Source organism: Balaenoptera borealis (assembly GCF_965194805.1).
Source record: "Balaenoptera borealis genome assembly, chromosome: 14".
Lineage (NCBI taxonomy): Eukaryota > Metazoa > Chordata > Mammalia > Artiodactyla > Balaenopteridae > Balaenoptera > Balaenoptera borealis.
The window spans coordinates 86106865-86124565 of record NC_138875.1 but is presented as its reverse complement, the minus strand read 5'-3'; the positions used below and the strand labels follow the sequence as shown (position 1 = coordinate 86124565).

General features: G+C 54.2%; 1 protein-coding gene and 1 long non-coding RNA gene across 24 annotated transcripts in view; one reads left to right on the top strand and one right to left on the bottom strand.

Annotated features, from left to right (window-relative positions):
- Window positions 1-3399: 3399 nt before the first annotated feature.
- On the bottom strand, window positions 3400-12040 carry LOC309610415. The gene is made up of 2 exons (XR_014233922.1): window positions 11839-12040; window positions 3400-4798 (listed from the first exon to the last, which is right to left on the bottom strand). It is a non-coding gene; the product is annotated as an uncharacterized lncRNA (long non-coding RNA).
- The window catches only part of NCOR2 (nuclear receptor corepressor 2), a 223504-nt gene continuing 216407 nt past the window's right edge, over window positions 10605-17701 (top strand). For 12 of the 23 annotated variants that reach the window (XM_082353168.1, XM_082353185.1, XM_082353183.1 and 9 more), the window contains exon 1: window positions 10605-10928. The gene's annotated coding sequence lies outside the window, so the exon portion shown is untranslated. The remainder of the gene's footprint in view (window positions 10929-17701) is intronic. The other 11 variants (XM_082353181.1, XM_082353180.1, XM_082353169.1 and 8 more) reach the window with 1 other exon arrangement.

Sequence of the window (17701 nt, the reverse complement as noted above, 5' to 3'; positions counted from 1 at the left end):
TCCACATCCTAATCCCCGGAACCTGTGAATATGTGACTTTACATGACAAAGGGACTTTGCAGATGTGATTCCGTTAAGGATCTCAGAAAAGGGAGATTATCCTGGATTATCCAGGGGCCCAATGTAATCACAAGGGTCCCTATAAGAGGGAGGCAGGAGAGTCAGAGTCAGAGAAGCGGATGTGACGATGAAGCAGGGGTTGGAGTGATTCAGGGCCACCACTTTCTAAAAGCTGGTAAAAGCAGGGAAATGGATTCTTCTCAAAGCCTCGAAAAGAACACAGCCTTGCAGACATCTTGATTTTAGCCCTATGAGACTCATTTCGGACTTCTGATTCCAGAACTGTAAAGTAATAAATTTGTGTTGTTTTAAGCTACGATGTTTGTGATAATTTGTTATAGCAGCTACAGGAGATTTATAACAAGAAGCTGATAATTGTGTTTACCTCCAAGGGTTCTTACACGGATTCAGGAAGTTCAAGCATGAACTTGGCATGTTGTAAGAGCCCAGCCAGCCCTAGCTGTTATTAACCAGTCCCAGCACTAGTCATGCCTCTGCCAGGAAGTCATCCCTGATTCCTCCAGCCCATGCCCACCTCTCCCCTTCCTGGTAACCACTAATAAAATGAGTAAGGTTGACATTTATGTGGCCCCAACAATGTGCTAAAGACTTTACATCAACATCTCATCTAATTTTCAGGCCCGGGACTTTCCTGGTGGCACAGTGGTTAAGAATCCGCCTGCCAATGCAGGGGACACAGGTTTGATCCCTGGTCTGGGAAGATCCCACATGCCACGGAGCAACTAAGCCCGTGTGCCACAACTACTGAGCCTGCACTCTAAAGCCTGCAAGCCAAAACTACTGACCCCACGCGCCACAACTACTGAGCCCACGTGCTGCAGCTACTGAAGCCCGCGCGCCTGGAGCTCGTGCTCTGCAACAAGAGAAGCCTGCAATGAGAAGCCTGAGTGCAGCAATGAAAACCCAACACAGCCAAAAAAAAAAAAAAAAAAATTTCAGGCCCATTCGAAGAGGAAAGGGCTTATATGATACCCATTTCACAGAGGAGGAAACTGAGGCAAGGAGAAGTTAAGAATGATAATGAGATGGGATGAGAGGAGGCCTGATCCAGCTGCATCAGACACCCTTCACTGGCTTGGCTTGGACTCCGATGACCTTGAGAACAAGATGGGCCTTGCACCCTCAGTGTAAGCCTTTCCATAAATAACTTCAAAGGAATCACAGGGAACATAAACTGAAATTTTTCCTCCACACAGCTGCCAAAGCAAACTGTTTTACAGGTACAAACGGGCTCCACTCCCTTTGCCTGGCCCAGACTTGTCTCCACGCCCAGCCCTGCAGGTCTCCCCCTGTGCTTGGATGCCGGGGGGATGGGTCATCTACATCCTGCCTTCTGAACCTCCCCGACATCTGTTTCCTCCTCCCCACTTCACTGCCCCTGACCTGACACATCATTTCTCACTGCAAGGCCTCCCACCTCGTGCTGCTCAAAAGGATAACTGTTCTGAAACATGACCCAGACCTGACCACAGTCCTACTGAAAACCCTTCAGGGTCTCCCCTGTGCTGATAGGGGAAGTCTGGGCTCCTTGTGTGGCGTACAAGGACATTCATATTTGCCAGGCTCATCTATTCTACCTCAGGACCTTTGCACTTGCTGTATCCCCTGCCTAAAATGCCTTTTCCATGGATATCCTCATGGCTGGCTCTCTCCTTTCAAAGAGACCTTCCCTGACCACCCTCTGTCACCCTCTGCTTTATTCTTCTTCCTTCAATACTAGCTGATATTACAACATCCCATTATGTATTGATTTGTATATTTGTCTGATGCCTCTCACCAGAAGATGGTCCCTGTGAGATCAGGGAGTGTGTCTCAGGTCTCCAGGTGATAAGTACCAGGAGGAAAGTTAAGCAGGAGAGGAGGATTGAGAGCTTTGGAGAGGGGCTTGTTTTAGAAAGAGTAGGAAGATACCATTTCATCAAAGACATGTAGGAGGTGAGACAGCAAGTCATGGCCATCTGGGAAAAAGTATTCCAGGTAGAGGGAACAGTTCGTGCAAAGGTCCTGAGGCAGCATTCTGGGTGTGTTTGAGGTGGCCAGTGTGTTGGAGCAGAGTCAGAGACGGGGAGAGTGGGTATGATGAGGTTGGGGGGGGGGTCAGGGTAGTCTCCCCCAGGCTCTTTCCCTCCCCTGCTGCTGTCCCTCTTGCTTTCTTGCCTGTTCAACATAGTCTAGTGAAACTGATTGTTCTGGCATGGCAGGTGCTATGACAATGATGATTCACACCAGCCGGATTCTGAGTAATGTGCTAGTGCACAGGGGGCCAAGGTGGGGACAGTCAGCCATATTTTTGGGTACGGGGACATCAATCCTGCACCCCCATTCAATCACCAGTATGAATGCCTCCTCTGAGCAGTGGAAATTACAGTCAAAGCAATGACCCAACTGGGTCTTGTGGGATGGTGCAGGGGAGGCTCCGGAGTCAGATAGAGCTGGACTTAAAGGTGAATTGCTTCCCACTGATGACTTTGAGCTGGTGATTTACCTCTCTGAGCCTTAGTTTCGTCATCTGTGCCTTAATTTTCCCATCTGTATAGGGGGGATGGTAGCAGTTCCAATCTTACCAGGTTATGAGGCTCAGTGAAATACCATAAAGGGTTTATGCTTATAAAACACTATGTGCCAGACATTGCCTGATCTACACACATTGATTCATTTAATTTTCACAGTAATCCTATGAGGGATGGTCTGTTATTGTTCCCCATTTTACAGATTAGGAAACAGGCTCAGAGAGGTTGAGTAACTTGCCCAAGGTCACACAGCCGGGCAGTATGGTTCCAGGGTATGTGTGTCTAACCATTATGCTATGCAGCTCTTGTAGATCAATAAACCCTGGGAAATGCTGAGCTAGCTCAGGGCTCATTATAGAAAGAGCTCTTGAAGAATGCTCTTTAAGATTTTGAAGTGCCCCAGCTCTTTGGAGTTCTGAAGGGTGTTCGGCTGTCTTCGCTCACTGAATTCCTGAAACCACCTGTTAAGGTTGGCCAGACAGTGAGTCATTTTACAGATGAGGAAAACTGAGGCCCAGGGAAGTAAAATGGGTTGCCTCTCCTAACACTCCAGCCACTCTGGGCTTCTATCCATTCTTTGAACACACCGAGTCACTTCCCACGGTATGGCCTTTGCATACCTGCCTCCTTCTCAACCTCTGCATGCCACCTTAGATGTCACCTCCTTAGGGAGGCCTTTCCTCCCTGATTACCTAACCTCAAGCCTGTCCATCTCCCTTCTTCCCTCCAGGTTTCTTGGTCCCTGAGTAGCTTCCTTTTGGCAATCACCACCATTTTTAACCTTATTCTTTCTTTCTTTGCTTGTTGGTTTTCTTTTCTTTTCTTTTCTTTTTAAAGATTTTTTTTGATGTGGACCATTTTTAAAGTCTTTATTGAATTTGTTTCAGTATTGCTTCTGTTTTATGTTTTGGTTTTTTGGCCACGAGGCATGTGGGATCTTAGCTCCGCGACCAGGGATGGAACCCGCACCCCTGCATTGGAAGGTGAATTCTTAACCACAGGACCGCCAGGGAAGTCCCGCTTGTTTGTTTTCTGAGTCCCTAAATCTCACATGGAAGAGAATGGGCTCTGGTGGTTGAAGGATATTAAGGGTGTTAATACCATTCAGGGTATTAAGTGGCCTCTGCACTTGAGGCAAAGCTTCCAGACAATGACACTCAGAGACACACTGCAGAGCTGGACTGCCAGGGGAGCTGCTGCCCTCGGGAAGCCACCTTCTGAATGAGGTGCTGCCCTCAGATGCCAGTTCCAGAACCTGCCCCACTACAGTGCACCCAGTCCAACAGCTGGACCCTCTCTCTACCCGGTGGATAACTGTTCTGAATTCTAGAGTTACCTGTGGATTGCTGGAACCAGAATCCACACAGAACTCTCGCTGCAAGGGAGTCTGGAAAACATAAGTGTTGGCTTCTGCTGTCCAGGAAGGCACGCCAGGAGGAGGGAGGAATGGACACTGCCCTGGCAGAAAGCTAGCTCCATGCGAGTCCCGTTCACTGCTGGGTCCTGGGGCCAGCCTAATACATGTTTGCTGAGTGACTTAATGAGGTGTCAGAGTTGGGAGTAGAACCCAGATCTGTCTGATTCAAAACCATGAATCCTTTCCATTTCAGCTTGCTCTTGCTTTCTAGAGGGACCCTCCCTTGGGATTTTAGGGCTCTGCACACTTTGCACACGCAGTGCTGGGTCTTCAGTAATTCCCGAGGGCACTGAGAGGCCTGGAGGGCCCTTCTGAGTCAGTTGAACCTGCCACATTGATATTTTTTAAATGAGAGTTATTATTGGTTCTGTTGGGTAAAAGCCAGAGGGGACCCAGGAAGGACACACATGCCCAGCTCCAAGACTTCCAGCCTCTCCGGACAGGCCTCTGAGTTCTGATCTTGACTTGACCAGGGGCCTGTGCTCTAGGCTCCTATGCAGGGAGGTTCAGGCCAGAGCTGCTCTGAGAACCACATGTGGTAGCCACTGCAATGTGGATTCTTATACTGTCTGGACATCCGCGCATAGCCGCCACCCTGGGAAGGCTGGGGCTTTTGCTGGTTTCCCAGGCCCAACCGGGAGGTCAGGCCACCCAGGGGCTAATTCCTAACATTCTCTGGGAGGCTGGAAAACAGCAAATGTGGTGCAAAGATGCCAGAAAGGAGACCTCCTTGAATCTCAAGAAAAAATCCAGAAGCGAATGCAGGGATGTCCAAAACCAGATGTCCAAGCTAAAAAAAAAAAAAAAGAAAAAAAGAAAAGAACTTTCAATATGCATCTTTAAACAGTCCACTCGGGATGTGGTCAAAGCAAATTGCCATTCCCCCCCCGCCCCCGCCCGCATCCGAACCCCAACTCCCAGGCACGCCCCCTCCACCCAGAGGCAACCCCTAGTATCAGTCTCTTGTGTGTCCTTTTACCACTCCAATCTCCCACAACCGCCCTCCATCCTCACTGCGCACTGGTTCATTCTTCTCCTACTGGCCTCACTCTTGTTCTTTGAATACACCAGGCACATTCCCACCCCAGGGCCTTTGTACCGGCTGTGCCCTCTGCACATTCAGCTTTTGCCTAGATACTGCATGCGTGGTTCCCTCCCTCACCTCTACTGTGTCTTTCTTTCCTGACTTACTTTTTCTCACAGCATGAACCACCTCCTAATACAGTGTATGATACATTTGTTTCGTTTTCCTTATGCAGCTCCGCCTTCAGAATGTCAGCTCCAGGAGGGCAGGGACTTTGCCTTTCTCAGTCACTGCAGAATTCCCTGAGTTAGCATGGTGCCTGCCACACAGTAGGCACTCCTGAATTAATAAATACCCTTCCGGAAGTAGCCATGCACAGACAAGCATGTAGCTGCACATTTATTCCCCTCTCTATTTTGTGCATGAGGTACCCCACTGCACGCCCAGGTCTGTACCTGCTTTTGTGCTAACCAATGTATCTTGGAGCTCTGCCCCCATCAGAATGCACAGCCTGTTCTGTGCTTGTCCGCGGCTGCCGAATGTTTCATTGGAGGAACGCCCAGGCTCCACACGGCCTGCCCTGTTGACGTCCATTCTGGCAGCGCTGACCTCTGGCCACCACGAGCAAGGCTACGGGGACCATCATCCTCCCTGGATGTCTCTCTTCGTATCCCACCCGCCCCTAAGAGCAAAGACTCAAGCAGATGGGCGGGGGAGCACCCCAGAAGTGCAGCCCTGGGAGAAAACGAGTTGTTTATCTTCAGATATAATCAGGCCTATCAGACAGGGGCTTGATCTCGTTCCCTGCTTCCTTCTTTCTGAAATGAACACAGTGTCATAAATAAAGGCGCAGACCTCAGAGGAAGCCGGGGGTGACACGGCAGTTTCTTGCAGTGAAGGGGGGGGTGGCTGGGGGCTCTGAGTGACATCCTCAGTGATATTTTTGCAGGACTGTGAGATTGGAGGAGCACCCTGGACACCCCTGTGCAAGAAAGGACGGGGATTTGGGGAAATCCTGTCCTTTCCAAAATCCTCTGTGTCCTGAAATTTAAATATCCTTCAAACACCAGCATATTTTTCTTTCCCTTTAAAGGACTTTTAGCACACAGGCGTTGACATAACTTTGTATTCTGAGTGTCGACTCCCTGCTGGATGCCCGTCCCTGAGGCTGGGCTTGATCTCCTTTGCCCATCCCTCTCACAGCCCCTGGCATACAGTAGGCGCTTACTAAAATACACACTGAATGACCAAAGCTGGGATGCATTCATTGAAACCAGGCTTTCCCTCCTGCCCATATTTCTGGAAAAGGGTTCCCTGTCCACTTAGGAAGTTTCCACTTCCCGCCCCTACCTGGCCCCTCCACTAGGGGTGGGAAGCATGGGTCACTGAGTAGAAAACCAGCCTGGGGAGCGAAGGCTTTGCAGGGTCACAAACAAGCTGGCCCCTGCAGACAGTGGCCCACCCAGGCATTTGCTGTTTGGCTTGGCCATGCTTGTGTTTTAAACAGAGGGTGACTCTGAGTGCCTGGGGACAGGCATGGGGGTGTGCCAATTACTCACCTCTCCTCCACTCACAGGCCTGCTGTTCCTGTCAAGCCCTGTGGGCTCTTGCGTTTGCCCTCCCCATTTTACTATATATTATATTACATTATATTAATTTATTTATTTTGGCCGTTCTGTGTGCAGCATGGCTTGCGGGATCCCAGGTCCCTGACTAGGGATCGAACCTGTGCCCCCTGCAGTGCAAGTGTGAAGTCCTAACTACTGGACTGCCAGGGAAGTCCCTGCCCTTTCTATTTTAAAGCACATCAAAAGTATGAAAAGTCTGTGTAAGACCTCCTGTGTCTGCACTGTTCTGATGTGCATGTGAGGCTTGCCCCTGTGTTGCTCATCGGGGCACCTTTTGGCTTGTCGCTGATAGAGGTCCTGAGAGTGAGGGACTTCCTTTGTGGGTGCTCCGACTGGCCAGCCTGGGAAGCTCTTGGGGCCACTGGGGTCAAGGAAGCTTAGGGCACCATGCCCTGCAGCCTGTGTTCTGACCCTTTAAATGCCTGGTTTCTCCAGGGTTGGCCAGGGGACCAGTTTTCCAGCCACTGGAATGGCTGGAAGTTTGATCTGACACCATGGATGTCCATATGGACTCAGTGACCCTGAATGGGCATCTCCTGGGTGTCAGGCCCTGGGCTGTGCTCGGGGAGCAACTCCCCCCCCCCCACCGCCCCCTGCTACCTAGAGGATGAGACAGATGGAGAGAAGTAAAGGCTCGACTCTCAAATATCCCAGAGGAGTGAGTGCTAGAAAACAGGCCAGCCATCCCCCCTTGTTTCTGGATTCTCCAGGGCCAAGTCTGACCCCCCAGCCAGCCCCCTTCTCCCCTGTGTTGTATTCATTTATTCATTTGTTCCCTCATTCTCAATACATTTTTAAAAAATATATTTATCTATTTATTTGGTTGCGCTGGGTCTTAGTTGCGACAGGTGGGCTCCTTAGTTGCGGCACGTGGGCTCCTTAGTTGTGGCATGCAAACTCTTAGTCGCGGCATGCATGTGGGATCTAGATCGAACCCGGGCCCCCTGCATTGGGAGCACAGAGTCTTATCCACTGCGCCACAAAAGAAGTCCCTCAATACATTTTAAGTGAGTGCCTACTATGTGCTGGGGATACAGCAGTGAGCCAGACAGATGAGGTCTCTGCTCTCATAGAGCTGACATTCTGATGACAAAAGACAATATATAAGCAACATGCCCAAGATAATTTTAGATGGTTAAAAATGGTGAGGAAAAGGAATAAGGGGATGGGTTAGCGAGTGCCTTGGGGGTTTTAGATAGAGGTTCAGTGAGGGCCTTTCTAAGGAGGTGATATTGACCTGGGACTTGAAGTTAGAAGATTGCTGTCTCAGGCAGAGGGAACAGCAAGTGCAAAGGTCCTGAGGCAGGGACGAGCTTACTAGTTTGCCAGGTATTTAGGAGGGAAAGGTTGAATGATTGGAAGGGGGACAGTGGGATCTGAGCCTAAGGCAGAATTTGGCTCCATTCAGGCCAGAGCCCCTTGGATGCATACATTAGAAGCTCTTAGCTAACCCTCATTCCCAAGGGGTGTAGGGGCCCTCCAGAGAGGCTGTTTGGGGGCCAGAGTATTCGGCAATTTTTCAAAGCTGCTGTTCCCATTAGTTACATGTGGATCCCTGGGGTTGCTGCTCAGAGCCCAGTAGGGAAAGATGCAGAACACTGAGTAGCAATCAGGGCATGGGATGCAATCTGTGGGGGGCTGGGTATAGGGGCTCAGCTGAGACCTCTTCCACCTCAGCCTTCCAGAGTCAGGGTTCAGAGCACCCATCTGGAATTGCTAGCTGAGTGAGTCCAGCAAGTTAGGTTCTTAACCTCCCAGGGCCTCAGTTTCCCCATCTGTATTGTGGGACCCATCTCAGGAGCCCCCAATCCCCCATCTGAGGGTTTCTGGAGGGAATTCATGAGCTCTGAGGACATGCACTTGTGTTGCTCCCTGCAGCCCATGAGGATGAGATTAATAACCAGAGAGACAGGAGTGGGCAAGAGGCCAGTCTTCTGCAGAAAAATGCCGCCCCTTCTCCTGGCCTGGGCGTTTCCATCTGTCACGGGGTTGGTCCAGAGGACACCGATGGTTGAGTCTCTACTTGGCTCTTCGAGGGGTTTCCTGGTGACCCCTGGGACATTACCAAGCTGACAGTCCCCCTGCCTGCCTGACCCCCTCCTATGCCCCTAGACTCAGCCAGAGCCCCATGGCAACCCTTGGGAGGCAGAAGCTGGAAGAAGGAACCCCTGAATTTACCCCAAACCCTTCTCTTCAGTGCCAAATCCCAGAGCGGAATCTCATTGAAATGCAAATCCTGGGGAGTGTTCTCAGGTGACCAGGGGTTGGGGGTGAGGGCTCAGGAGCCTGCCTGGTGGGCAGGCTGAGGAGGGCTCCCCAGTTCCTGCCCTCCCTCCCCTCCCCCAGACCCCTCTGGAGGGCTAGACCTTCCTTCCTTAGGTCTGGCTTTTGACCTGTGGGTTCCCACGCTCTGGTTGCGTAGCTCTGGAGCTGGTGGGACCAGGACGGGAAGGGAGGGGCCGTTGACCTGAGACCCCCCCCCCTTCTGTTCCAAACTGCAAACTGCCCCTCCACAGACACTTCCCTTTTTCCAGATTTCCTCAGCCTCAGGTGCTCTCCCCAACCCTCCGCAGGAAAAAAGGACCCGAGAATCCTGAGGGGGCCGAGAGGGACACATTGCTGCCAGGGCAGCCGGCAGCCGCTGCAGGCCGGCTGGAGGCAGAGGCACGCCCAGCCCTGGAAACCGCATGGCCGCCTCCCCACCGCAGCCATACCCCACTCCCCCTGGGGGTTCTCAGATGTTGGCAGATGGCAGAACTGAATCTGCTGAGACGTCGCTCCAAAAAAGGAAAGTTGAACTGAAAAAAAAAAAAAAAATTTCAAACTCTCGTACATCTTAGGGGAAAGCAGCGGAGGAGGGAGGGTCCCGGTCTGGGGCTCCCAGTGCCCTCTGCTGTTTAAAAGATCTCCCTGGGTTTGAGAGGGCTGTCTGGGAGGGGCAGGAGGAGGGTAAATGAGGACACACCGTTGTCAGGGCAGCCAGTGGGGCTCCTGTTGGAGCGGTGAGCGCCTGCGTGTGCGCGGGCGAGTGTCCACATGTGTGCTCGTCTGTGACCCTGCCTACTCGTGCTGTGTGTGCCCGACCACAGGCTTGCAGCATCGTGTCTGTGCATTTGTGTCCCTCAAAGTCCCCAAATGGGAGTTCACGCAACGCACTGCGTCCGTACTGTGAAAGGGCCGTGAACAAGTAGTCAGAAATCCTCGCCCTCTAGAAACGGACATTCGTGTGTGTGTGTGTGTGTGTGTGTGTGTATGCCTGCGTGTGTGAACTCCTGTCTGTGTCCGGGGTTTGTTTATCTGTGGTGACTTTATGTCTTATGAGTCTATGTCCTAGGCTACGCTCCCGTCTGCGGGGGTTTGCGAGTTTCCCCACGTGTTCACCTGGGTTAGATGTTCTCTCTGCTGAGGCCCAGTGTGTGAATGTCCACTGGTGAGAGTTCTGCGCCCTACTGTGCGCCAGAGCCCCCAGAGCGAGCTCCACCGTGGGTGTCGCTGCGCAGCTGTGTGGGTCCCTTAAAGGCCCTCCCCATATGACCCCTCCCCATGCACTGGCCCCTCCTGAGTTATAATAGCTGAAACGCTATTCCGGAGAAGTATCTGGGGCTGGGGAGGAGGAGGGCGTACGGGCCGCAGGAGGAGGAGGGGGCGGGATGGGGAGGCGCTTTCCCCCTCCTTCCTCCTTCGCGGAGCTGCTAAAAAGAAACTCAGCGTCGCGCCCAAGTGTGTGTGTATCTGTGTGGCAGCCCGTGCACGCGCGAGTGGGTGCGCGCAGGCCCAGGGGTGGCGACGCGGGCCCTTTAAGGAGCCCGAGGGGGCCGGGCCGGGGCGCGTCTGTGCGGGCGGGGAGCCAGGAGCCGGGAGGCCGAGCCGCCGCCTCCCGGGCTCCTGCCCCGCCCCCTCCTCCCCCTCCCGCCGCCGCCGCCGCCGCCGCCGCCGCCGCCGCCACCGCCGCCGCCGCCGCCGCCGCCGCCGCCGCCGCCGCCGCCGCGGAGCGGAGCCGCGGGCAGGCCGGGCCGCACCGGAGCCCCGCGTCCGCCCGCGTCCCGCCTGAGCCGTGCGCCCGCGCCCTGCGCCCCGCGATGCGCGCCAAGTTGCGGACCAGGGACCCGGGGCTGGCGCCCTAGGAGGCGGCGGCGGGAGGATCGCGCCCCGGCTGGAGGCCGGGCCTGCTGCGCGCCCCCAGCCCGATCGGCACCGCCACTTGCCTGAGCGCCCGGGCAGCCCGAGCGCACCCCGAGCTCGGGCGCCGCCGCCTCCACCTCCGCAAGGTGAGTTGGGGCCGGGGGTCCCCGCGGAGGGCCGGGGTGAGGCGCAGGGCGCGCTTCCGGGGGAATCGGGGAAGATCGGGCGGCGCACGCGGCGGAGTTGGCGGGGCCCCTGCACTCCCGAGTTGGCGCTCTCGGGGGTGGCCTGCTGGGGAGTGAGGCGCCTCGTAGACACTGCGGCCCGCGTGCGTGGAGGTGCCGGGGAACTTAGGGGAACTCCAGCTCCCCAGCGAGGGGGCGGGCAGGAGGGAAGTGGCGTGGGGGTGGGCAGGCGGGGGGCGCCCTGGAACTGCGTAGGGCAGCCCCCCACCGTGTGCCACAGCCCTGGGGGCATGGCCGCCATGCGCCTCCCTCCTCCCCAGGCGGCCTCGGACTTAGGGGGGTGACACTGCGCCTTATTTTCCAGCGGGCAGTGCGGCTATGGGGAGCCCCTGGAGATGGCACCCTCGGCTCCCCGGCCTGGCTGCTGCGGAAGGCGCCTGGGGGGTTCCCGCCACCGGGGAGGGGGTGTTGGCGGTGGCGCTCCTGGGCGAGGGACCGGAGGGCTCTGGGTGGGGGTCTCCGGGGAGAGGCACCCCTTGCTCCCCCCTCCCCCGTGGGCTGGTGTTCCTGGTGTCTGGGCCTGCCTCCCGCGGCTGGTGACGCCTCATTGGGCCGCCTCCTGGTCCCTCCCCCAGGCTGTGCGGATACTTGGGATGCCACTAGTTTGGGAAGTTGGAATTCGGAGCTGATCCCACTTGGGCTGGACCCGGAGGCCCCAGGCCCTGGTGCTGGGGGAGCACCCCCAGAGACTTGGAGGGGAGTGGGGGGGACCCGTGGGGCGCGCCTTCCCAACCCCGGACGCTTGCAGGAAAAAGCCCGAGGGAGGGAGAGAGGGCTAGGCAGGCGGGCGGGCGGGAGAGACACGCTGTACCTGTGAGCTGCTGTCGCCCGGGCCCAATTAGCGTGGGGCGCCCGGCCTTATTTTTACATTGTAGGTTTATTTTTTTGGAAGCGAGGGCCCTCCCGCCGCCTGTCGTGCGCTCCTGCTCTCCGAGGGTCTGGTGCAGGCAGCGGAGGCGGATCTGTTCTGTCGGCTCAGCCTCCTCCCTTCCTCCCCCTCCTCCTCCACCCCTGTTGGTGAGAACTGGTTTTATTATGATTTTTTTTTTTTTTTTCCCCTTTTGCAGATTTGGAGGAAGGATGTGTGAGGGAGGTAGGGAGGAGGGAAGGGGAGAGGATCCCTGTGGAGTTCTGGGCTCGTTGGGTTGTGTTATCGGTGGCCTTGACTTTGCCCTTTTAAAACCAGATCTGGGTCCCCGCGGCTGCTTTGATAGAAGGGGCTCTCCGGGCCAGGAGTGAGCTGGGAGGGCGTTCCAGGGCATTGTTGTGTACCTCGTCGTGGGTGGCCTTTTTTTTTCTTTTTCTTTTTTTCTTTTTTTTTGGATTGGTGGGTGCGGGGAGAGCCCTCAGAGAAAGGAAGAGATGTGAGCTGGGATAGCTGAGCCATTCACAGCCGACTCTGCAACTCAACGCCTTGGGTTGGAATCATACTTTTGCCACTTTACTGGCAGTGTGACCCTGGACAAATTACTCAACTTCTCTGTGCCTCAGGCTTCTCGTCTGTAAAGTGGGGTAAAAATAGTACCGAGTTCAGAGGGTTGTTGTGAGAAGTGAGGTGGTAATACATAGAAGGTATTTGTATATGTGTTACTACAACCACTGTTACTGTTGTTGTTATGATTCCTGGGTTCTAAAACTTGGACTTTAATCCAATGGCCTGGACATTTTGTGAGAAGGGGCTGCCTTGCGTTTTGCCTGGAGATCTGGTGAAGGGAAGGGGTCTTCTTTGCACCCCCCTTTTGCTTTTCCCGGTGAGGACAGAGAAGGGCAGGTGGCGTCTTCAGCCCATTGAACAGATGCACAGACCGAGTCCGGCTGGCCCGGAGCCGGCGGTGAGCGGGGAATCGGCGGCGGCGGTGGGGCGGCTGCCAGGGCATCCCGGGCGCTGTCTGGCTTCCCCGCGCCGGCTGCCGTGTCCCTGCTTGGAAACTTAACCACCGCCGCCGCCGGGTGCCCGGGGAGTCTGCGGTACCCAGACGTGGGGGCGGGAACGCAGCGGGCCCCAGCCCCGGCCTCTTCCCACCGAGCTATTTACGCTTGCTCCGGGATCAATACTATTGATAAATCCATGTAAATGGTAATGTGGCTGTCAGGCCCCGCTGAGGGATGGAGACCCCTCGTGGGGCAGCGCGCACCCCCCTCCCTCCCTCAGCGAGGGTTTGGCTACGTGGGAAGGATTTATTTGGCATAATCCGTTCTTTTTGCCCGATTAATAATACTCATACCACCTCCTAAAGATTTCTGAGAGCTCTGCAAACACGAATTTAGCTGCGTGAAAGGCCCGAGCTGGGAAGGCTTGATTGTTCCCAGGGCATGGGGGTGGGAGGACTGGCGGGGCTGATGCTTGCCCGCTGGCTGGCATTGGAAAGAGGCCCCAGGAGTCCCGGCCCCCAGCGTCTTGCCATTCAGGCTGGATGTGGAGGCTGCCTGGTCCGGACCCACCACCCCCGCCCCGCCCCGCCCCCGACTGCGAGTTGCACGGGGGAGGTACCTTGTGCTGTGTTCCCACCCAGACCTGAGGCCTGTGGGTGGAGAAGTTGGAGGGGGCTCCCTTCTTAAGAAGCAGAGATGCAATAGGCAGGAGAGCTGGGACTCACCGCTTCCTTCCAACAGCTCTGAGAACAGAAAGTCCCCCACATCAAATGCTGCCTCTGACAGTAGGGGGTTGAGAGCTTTTATTTGTGTGTGTTTTTCCCTCCTCCTCTGTTTCCTCTTCATCTCTCTAGTGCCAACAGCAGCCTCCCCAGGTGACACCTCCGAGACTGGACCCCCTGCAAGGGGAACAGCTTGCGGGAACTGGTCATTCCTGCCCCAGGCGCCCAGGAAAGGGGGCCAGGAGGGGACCTGAGCCTGGGCTGCTGCTTGGGGAGGGCCAGGCTGCCCAGGGTCAGGCCAGGGGTGTCATCTTAAAAGGCTTGTCCCATGGGTGGGTATGTGGAGCCCCCAGGGAAGTGATCCTTGGAGGGGGGGAAGGGACTTTACAACCTGTCAAGTGAACTTTTGGCCTAGGAGCTGGAAAATACTATGTATAATGCAATAGTAATAACAGCCAACACATAGAAAGCCCTTACTATGTGCCAGGATCTGCCCTCAACAGGAATCTACCCCTTTACTCTTCATTACCATCCTGTGAGGTCAGGGCTATTATTATCCCATTTTATAGATGGTGAAATGGAAACCCAGAGAGGTTAAATGACTTGCCCAAGGTCACACAGTTTGGATGTGGAGCTAAGAATTAAGACCTGGGATTACTCATGGTTGCATTGGTGCAGCAAGAATGAACATACTGCAGACCTGCTGTGTAGAGCTGCCATAGAGGATAGGAAAAAAGAAATTATGTTTCTTATTTGAGCAGCACCTGCAGATCTTTGCCCCAGGGGGCCCGGAGACTGAGAACTTGTTCTTTCCAGGATTTGGGGAGGGGCAGTGCCAGAGGCAGGTCTGAAGTTTCTTTGAAGTCTCCTTTTATCTTAAACATTCATGCAAATTTGGCATTCGCCCTGGCGATGGGGCTGTGTTTATTTTGAAATGAAAACATGGTTTTGAATTATTTAGCATGGCATATAACGGGACTCCAGAAAGCTGCATCAGATGAGTGTCTGTACGCTGGCGGGCAGCCCTGGGGTACTTTGTAGCTGGAGACCTTGAGAGGTCCTGGGGCGGATGACAGCTTTTTCCTATTTTCCAGATGAGGGCGCAGGTCAGAGGTGCCAGGCCAGCCCAAGGTCGCATGGTGGTGTGACTTTTGCTTATGATGATCAAAATCATCATCATTATCTTTCTTTTAGACCAAAGTGAGGCTTTTCTGCCTGAGCACTTCCATACCACCACGCCCAGCTGGGCTCAGGCTAGCCCTGGGGGAAGGAACTTTCGGTTTATAGATCCATAAAGAATCATCCTAAACCAACAGTAGAGGACAGTCTGGGAGTGTTTTGTCCGAGAGATCCGCACCTCTGATCATTTCAAGTTCTGGTGAGTTGAAGTTCCGGCTTAGCGATGTGCAAGCAGAGTGCCCTGGGGCTGGTCCCTGCCCCTCTGAGAGTTTGGGTACCCTGGTCTGTACACTGGGCACAGTGCCCACTGGGGGTAGGGGAGAGGATTAAGGGGCTGAAAGTGAGAGCGCTGGGTTTGATGTTCAGCCCTACAGTTTCAAGCTGTGTGACTCTGGACTGGTTGCCTAACTTCTCTGAGCCTCAGTTTGCTCATCTCTAAGATGGGGATGATGATGATGATGATGATGATGATGATGATGCTACTTCTGATTTTATTGTTCTGAGGACCCGATGGACGTCATGATATATCACAGGAGCTGTTGCTACTTTGCCCCCCACCAACCATTGGAGAGGAAAGGCTTCCCGCTGTAGAATTTATTGTTCACCCCAGGTCCTCTCTGACAGGCTGGTTGGACACAACCCCTTCCTCCCTCTAAAGGGCTGCTGGGAGGGATCCTCTCACGGCATAGTCTCTTCACCTGAGCCCCAGGCCTGGGCTTGTTGCTCTCTGGAGGCAGCAGGCTCCTCTCCTGTCGGGCTGGTTGGTGATTCACAGATGTGCCCAGCTCTCTCCCTGGGCCCTTGAAGGCTGAGGTTTTCCATTCCGCCTTTAATCCCCCAGTGCCTGTCAGGCACTGAACTTGGAGGGCTTGGGCAGCCTGGAAAGTGGGGGAAAGACTGATGGGGAGGACACAGGGAGCCTCCGGGGGGGGGGGGGGCCGAGTTTCCCCTTCACCTGGCAGCGGGGGGGCGGGGATGGTTCTAGAAGGGGCTCCTTTGAAGTCAGACCTGATTCAAATCCTGCTTCCCTCAGTTAAAAACTCAGCCAAGTCTCTGAACTTCCGACCTCAGTTTCCTTATCCTTAAGTGGGGGAGGGGTGGAAAAGAACGCCCCCTCAGAGGACCGTCCATAGCTGCACAGTCGCTCCCAGCGATGGTGGGAACTGTTCTAGATCTTTGCTGTCCCGGAGCCACTAGGTGTGTGGGGCTCTTGAGCACGTGGCTAGCGCTGTCGGAACTGGTAATTTTATTCCATGTTAATTAACTTAAATTTAAAAAGCCACATGTGGCTGTGCCTGCTGGCTGCCCTGATGAGAAGGCCCAGGGCTGGATGATGAAACAAGATTCCGTGTATGGGAGCAGGGCCTGGCTCTTAGCAGCTGAGTGTTTTCCTTCTTCTGTGTGTTTTTTCTCTGCCTGGTGCCACTGGATCCTTGTCATCTTGGAAGGACACCCCCTCCCCCCTTGTGTGGTCCTGTTTCCCAGCAAAGCCCGAGGCTCTCCCGGGTGCTGGCCCGGGCTCCTCTGCCCTCCGTCCACCTCCCCTTGCCCCCCTTCCTAATGTCTCCACCCCCTCCTGTCCCACCAGCCTCTGGGGCAGCTCTGGCCAGGAGACCTTTCTGTGATGGTGCGAACATTCCGGACCTGCCCCATCTGCCCAACACCTCAGCCACTCTCCACTCTTCAGGTGGCGCTGAGCACCTGAAGTGATGTTAGTGCCATCTAGGCTCTGAATGTTATTTGCTACTTGATTTTAATACGTTTAAAATGTGACTAGTGGGCACCGTCCCTCTTGGGCAGCTTGACCTTAGAGCCTTGCCTTCTCTGTTGACTCAGGGCCAAACGCCTGTATTCAGGCCACTGGCTGGATGATGTTCTCACCCTTCTTGGTCCTACCAGGCCACCGTCCCTGAGACTGGAGAGCTGGCTCAGTGTCCCCCACTTCCTTCCCTGGCTGTCATTTCTCGAGCACAGGAGACCGCCCCAGGTCTGTGCAAAGTGTGGGCAGCTCCCACTGGGAGCTGAGCTCAGGTCCATGGGTCTTGGACTCAGGCTCAGAGGAATCCCGGTTCGTAGAGATGATGGTCCAGCCCCCCCTTGTCTGTTTCTGCACCTGCAGATACATCCGGAAGGCCTGCTTCCCATAGGGGCCGCCATGGTCCATATGTTTTTCTGCTATGAATTAACACATTATGGATGTCTTTCCTTGTAGATAACAACTAGATTAACTTTTTTTTTGGCGCGGGGGGATAACGTTACTTTTATTTGTCATTTGAAAAATACAGAAAACCAAAAAGTAACGCACTGAAACCCTGCCACTTGCCTCGGGCTTTACTAAAACGTATTTTACTACAAGACAAAGCATGGGCCTGTTAAAAAATTAAAACAGAGCCCAGAGGTGTCGAGGGAAGTCTCATTCCTGTTCCTGCCCTCCCGTTTTTCTGTCCCCCAAGGCAGATACACATGGGAAAAGTTTCCTCTCAGAGATGCTCTGGCCATATGTCCACCTCACAGGGACTTGGATGTGTGTGTTCCGTTTAAAAACAAGCACACAAATGATATCACACCCTGTTCACATCTTACTTTCCTCCTTTAAATTATAATACATCTTAGGAGTTTATTCTGGAATATATAGAGGGCAGGGGTTAGCAAACTATGGCCCATGGGCCAAATCCAGCCCACCTCCAGTTTTTATATGGTGCGCAAGCTAAGAATCGTTTTTACATTTTTTGGTGGTTGAAAAAAATAAAAAGAAGAAGAGTATTTTGTGACGTGTGAAATTAAGTGAAATTCAAATTTCAGTGTCTGGAAGTAAAGTTTTATTGGAACGCAGCCATGCCCATTCATTCATATGTAGTCTGTGGTGGTTTTCAGGCTATAGCTGCAAAATTGCGGAGTTGT